The following is a 6,000-nucleotide window of genomic DNA, read 5'->3' as shown; positions in this document are numbered from 1 at the left end:
AAAATCACCTGAACAGGAAGAAGAGGAGAAGGAGCAGGAAAAGGAAGACACAGGTGAAGAGCTACAAACTGCAGTTGTTGAAGGTGTGAAAAACTCTATTTGTAATGATAGCCATCAAGTCCACAGTGCTTCCAAAGACAACACTGGTGAGAGAAGTGAGTTAGTGAATACTGATCCCAGTTCTTCCTCTATAAATATTAATGCACAGTAAATGAACTGAAATGGTGATTGACTTCTGAAACAGTAAGGTTTTCCCTTGCCTGTGAACCCTAGTGGGCATTGGCAAGGAGGAAAGTAGCTTTTGTTCCTTTTCATTCATTCCTGAAGAACAAATTGTGGCCTTGGATTCCAAACGATGCTACATGGAGCAGGTGTCATTCTTTGTTTTTGTTGCTGTGTTCTCCCTGAAGCGATCAGAACAAAACGCACAGTTGAAAAAGAGGAGGATTAGAGAGTCTTGGTGTGACAGTAGTATTCCCCTTTCTGGCCCGTACTGTCAGACTGAAAAGTTGTGGTTGCTCTTGGCTGAAGCTTGGGAAAGATTTGAGTCGATCTGAGAGAAAGCTGTTCTGTTCCAGTGCCTCACCTTGTCCAGTTTTAAAACGTAGAAAGTCTCTCCAGTGCCACGCTTGAGTGTGCTCGAAAGCATTGCCCCGTCAGTCAGGGCTGAGCACTCTGGTACTCACCTCAGGTCTTGGAGCAGGAGGAGAAGGCACACTTTCCACTGTGTGTCTCCAGAGAGTAGAGTGGTGTGGTAGATGTTACCAGAGCGTGTGTAGCTGCTGATCAAATGCTACAGAGCGGGCCTGGCAGAACCTGCTGTATTCCAGGTGTTGTGCCTATACATGCTCTTCTGTCTGTGCATTTTACCATAAGCCTGCATTTGGCACAGTGTGAGTAGTCCTAGCTGAGGCTGGAACCAGCAGTTCCCCTCTGCTAGGACGGGTGCCCTCACTGGTCTCTAGCTCCTTTCCCGTTTTTTGTGTGCATGTCTCCACAAGAGCGAATCCTGAATCAGTTTTACCTAACGGACTAGCTTAAAACAGAGAAATGAAGATAGTTTAATCTGGCCAGGAACCTACTGAGACTGAGCCTTGCGTGTGTCTGGTAGAGAAGAGATTCAGATGTTAGCCCCCTGAGATAGAGACAAGTTGTGTGTTTGGGGTGAGATTTTGGGCGGTGAGCCTCTCCTCTTTTTCAATGGCAATGCTTAGGTGTCTACCTTCTGGGAAGGTGCAGGGTAAAAACTGCTAGTCAAGGAAGGTCTTTTCTGGTAGTGCTACAAAAGGAGCATTGTTTCTTGGTGATTTTAGCGTGAAGATGTGTCGGGTGGTGTTTCTATGGTACTTCTTGTACAGTGGATAGTGGTAGTCAGTGGCAATTTCTGGAGCTGTGGACTGGAGAGCAGGTGACCTAAACTCTGTATGCCACAGGGCTGCAGCGTGCTGGAGCCTTTTCCTGAGTGTGACCCAAACACGTCTTCAGTGCTGCTTGTAGCTGTGTCAGCTGTTGTGCATAGCCATCTTCTGCTGGAGAGGTGGCGATCCAAAGGAAGTACCATGATGTTGTGTGCTGGGTGTGAAGAAACCCTTGAATTCAACACTCACTGCTTAGTTTGTCCTCAGCAACAGAACTGCTGTGCATCTTTTGGGCGCAGGGGTGATGGGGAAAAGCAGAGTGAAATAGAAGGGCTCAGTGTCTCACCTCTTACTGCCTTTGTAGGTGCCCTGACTGCGGTGGGAGCAGAGGAAGAGGAAGATGCTGAATCTCCCTGGGATTCTGAGGTATTTCCCGTGAAGGACACCGGGGTTCCCAGTGGGGCGGGGGTGGGGAGCGAGATCCAGAAGCACTCGGAGCTTGGGCCCTGCCGCGGCTGAGGCTTATTTCCCCTTCTCCTGGTTCTGCTGTATGTTTGTAACTGGGGGCCCTTGAAATACTTGTGCTGTGTGCTAGCTGTTCAGCGAGGCTTGGGATGAAGGTAGGTCGAGCTAATGCTTTGGGTCTCATGGCAGCTGGCCCTTGGAGTTGGGTTTCTGGTACAGTATTGCGGCAGTGAAGTTTCTTGCTGCTTAAAATAGTCTGAGCTCCTCACGGGGGCTGGCGGGATTGTTGCTTTTTCACCACACAACTCTATTCCGCTGACGTGTTCAGTGGTTGCCCTTAGGGTCTGCAGCCTAGATGATGAGCTGCTTTGGGAAAGAGCCTTTCTACCGTTTTGGCCCTTTTTGAGAGTAGCGTTCAACAGAAATACCACACGTGCTGGCTGTGTTTGCCCTTTTAGTTCTTCCTGTCTGTGGGAATGGGTTAGAAGAAAACGAGCAGAGTCTGTAGCTTACGCCCTCTGACTTTTCTTGTGAGGAAGAAGGAACTCTTCCCCATCTCCTTCTTACAAATACAAGGCTAAAATATTATTGGGGGGGTTTAGGTAGCTTTGGTTTCTGTAAGCTTTGTCTTGCTCGTCTTTGTTCAACCCTTGCAACTGGGAGTAGCAATGTGTTCGCTCCCCACTGCAGGACGTGTGCCTGGGGAACGTCAGCACAAATTTGAGTATCGGGTACCAGTTCAGTCCGAAAGTTGGGTCCCCCCCAGACCTGCAGTTACGGGTTGGCAACCCACAGCTCGAGTTACCGTGTTAATTCTCCCTTGCGGCTGTGCAGTTTGCCAGCGTGACAGACTAGTTTAGATGAGTTGTGAGGTTTTTGCCTAAGATCTGAAAACACACAAGTCTGCTGTGATTTTCCCATATACTGTGTCTTGACGTGCCCTTTCCAAGGGGCTGATCAAAGGCTTTTGTGATTCCATGCTGTGCAAGTTGGCTTAGCAGGAACATTTTGCGTAGAAATGAGTTGAGAATTTGTACCGATGCTCACGCCCATGTTTTATGCTCTACAGACGGATTCTGAAAGTCCGGAAGAAGGATCACCTGGTGTGTTGCTTCCAGCTGCAGACAGACACGGAGCACGCTCACGGATAGTTTCAGGGGAGCGCCACACCGGTAACTTCGTGGTGGACTAAATGTTTGTCTGTAAACACGTATAGGCTGAAGTGAGCTTTTATCGATGTCTGCCTTAGGAATGCACTTACGGTGTGGGTGCGCGCTATAGCAATGAAGGGCTTAGTATTTGTTAATTAACACCAGCTGTCACGGCGCTTGCTGGCAAGTTGTAAAGGAAGTTACCTTGTTTGCGTTACGTGTGCCCTTTGGATGTGTTTGTATCTCTTTGGGTTCGAGTTCTTGTGGCAGAGTGCTGAAAGTGTATGTGGTTTAGGGCTGACCTGTCTGAACACCTGGACATTCTTGGACGATAACGTAGCAGAAGAAAGCTATGATCTGGCCAAGCACTTTTCCCCCCCGTCTTAATTTTTGATACCTTACTGTTACGCTTTGCCTAGGAGCTAAAACGTGACTGAAAGTTCAGGGTTTGTTGTGAAGGGCTTCTGCCTGGAGTTTGTGACGCTGTCTCTTGAGCATCTGGAGTGTAGAATGGCACGGAAGTTTTGCTGTTGGGGTAGAGCTCTCATCTGAAGGATTTCTTTTTTACCAAATGGTCAGTCCTGCTTGTAGTGTAAGTACAATAGAATAGCTGAAGAAGCGAATCCAGTAAGCTGGAAGCAAAACTTTAAAAGCTCCTGGGAGTTTGTAAATCTACTTGTCGAGTAGTTGTCATGAAGGTCTGCTTTGTATGAATCTACTAAGATGAGTTTAAAATGAGTGTAAAAAGGGGATAAAAGGTGATTATGATAATCTTGCTAAGGTATTTCCATACTGCTAGACCACCAAGTTTCCTGAAATCAAATGCTGTTTGTTTTTTAATTATTTTTTTAAAGACAAAAGTTTTGCTATGGAGCCATTCTTAATAACATTCCATACACTTCTTTCATGAGAGGACTCAAACTGTAAGGTGACTAAAGCAGAGGACTTGAGAAATATAGGTGGGCCAGTAGATTGTGTGGGTTTGTAAGTGATTTAATGTTGGAAAAAAATCTTAAAAAAAATGAAACTGTTTGGAACTGTGCTATAAATGCAGACTACAACCAATTGTAATTTGGGTTTTTTCTTTTCTTGCAAGCTGAACCAGAACAACCTGATAAGAACTAGTTTGATTCTTCCTCATTGAATGATGTGTATGCGATTTCTATGTCTGCACCCATGTTTTCTCTGTCCTGTTGATGGAAAGGAAAATATCCCTCAACATCACGGTCACAGAGCTGTTATTTTAGATAATTCGTAGTGTTATTTTATGATAATTCATTACAGCAGACCAGCTTTGGCTTTTGAAATAATCTTTGTAGAAAGCAGGATTCAGCTCCTCAAAATAAGTATTTTGATCTTGTTTTGTTAACAAGCAAATCCTTATTGCTTCCTATGGATTGTCCTAGTTCTGTATTATTTCTTAAATCCAAGGTGCACGATGGGAAGCGTGCATTGTCCATTTCTTGTATACTGATACAAATGCTGGATGATGAGGTAAATTGAATGTTAAGTATCGCAGTCTCGATGAAATAATGCTTGCAACTGATACTTAGTTGTAGAAACTACTGATGTTGAATGGAGTAAAAATTTTATAAATTAAATAAATTTGAATAAAATAACACTTTCTGAAACATTTTTCACTTCCAGGCTTTTTGGAGAAACCCAACAATTCCCAGGTAAGTATTTGTTCATGTCAGACTGACTACTTGTTCTGCTCATTAAATATTACAGAGTTACTTTAAGTGTGTTTTTGTTTTTTTTTTTTTGTCATTGGATTGTCTTTCATAGCTGAAGGCCCCTGAATCTGTTTTGGAAAGGAGTGAAACCTCTCCTAACAAAAAGCAACAGAAATCAGGTAACGTTCACTTCATGTGGTTCTGGGTTTAGCTTCATAATCTTTCTAGATAGGAGTATTTATTAAAGCATCTGATTTGTTTTGCAGATCTTTTGGAGGAACTCGGCTTAGGAGATGCAGAAGATGTTGAAGGTATTCATAACAATCTCTTTGTAGTGTTCTTTTATGGACAGACACTTTGTACTTGCAATTTTCTTTCTAATATTAAATTAATGGCTCTAGCAAGGCATCCCGGGAGCAGAAGGTGTGCTGAAATATACCTCGGCGTATGTGTTTGCTCCCTCCTCTAGTCTGCTGTTCAGCACTGTCCATACCCTTCCATGATGTACACTTCCTACACCGTACTTGCTGTCATCTCCCCTTTTCAGGCAGTCCTGAAGTCTGCTTTTCTTTCCGTGGCTCAACACCCCCCCCCCCTTCCTGATTGTCTTGGTCCTTTGAGCATGTGCTGTGGCTGATTCCAGGCTAGGGATCTGTAGGCTAGGCTGTCCAGGAGCTGCCCGTGAGCCACAAAGGGTAATTCTTGGGCTCGTGCCGTAGCTGTAGTTTTCAGGAATTATTACTTGCCTGGCTTTATCTCTACCTGCCTGGCAGTTGTTTTGAAACATGTACAAACACGTTCCTCTGAGGCTTCCCTCTCTTGTATCATGGAAAATGACCAGCAGGCTCAGAGGCAGGGGAGGGAGGTGAGGAAGAGAGACAAGATGGGAGGAAATTAGTGTCAGCGTGTTTCAGGAATTCTCTTTTCTTCGGAAACAAGGCTAAAGTTGAGGTGGCTAGCTGGTCGGCTATGTATTTGGGAGAGGATATGTAACCTTAATGGGTTTTTAATGTCTTTGTTCTAATGTTTTTTAATTTGCATATTTGATAATTTGTGTTGTATTTTGTATTAATCACACTTGTTAATGATGAGAAACAATTTGCCACTCAGGTTTTAGAGTTTCTACAATCGGCTATTGACAATATAAACCAGAGAGAGGTGAACAGATATGTAGACAAGTAAGTGGACTTGTAACTTCTAAGTATAGAATACAAATAGTTCCAAGTTCTTTGGCATCTTCGCTTTAGGGGAAGAAAAAAAAAAAGTATTGTTGTTCTTTGGACAATAATAGAGATGTAACTTCTCTCTAGAAGTATCTCCCTCCTTCTCTCGCTCTTCTCCCTTTCATGT

General features: G+C 44.2%; 1 long non-coding RNA gene across 2 annotated transcripts; it reads left to right on the top strand.

The window, feature by feature from the left end:
• Positions 1 to 1,149: 1,149 nt before the first annotated feature.
• On the top strand, positions 1,150 to 5,215 carry LOC308058102. 2 transcript variants are annotated; one of them, XR_013925649.1, is made up of 4 exons: positions 1,150 to 1,784; positions 2,893 to 2,995; positions 4,622 to 4,650; positions 4,763 to 5,215. It is a non-coding gene; the product is annotated as an uncharacterized lncRNA (long non-coding RNA). The 2 variants fall into 2 exon arrangements; XR_013925650.1 differs by having other exon boundaries at positions 1,150 to 2,995.
• Positions 5,216 to 6,000: the final 785 nt, after the last annotated feature.

Source organism: Falco punctatus, assembly GCF_963210335.1.
Source record: "Falco punctatus genome assembly, contig: scaffold_23, whole genome shotgun sequence".
NCBI lineage: Eukaryota > Metazoa > Chordata > Aves > Falconiformes > Falconidae > Falco > Falco punctatus.
The sequence above is the reverse complement of the archived record's forward strand: the minus strand, read 5'-3'. Positions and strand labels throughout refer to the sequence as shown.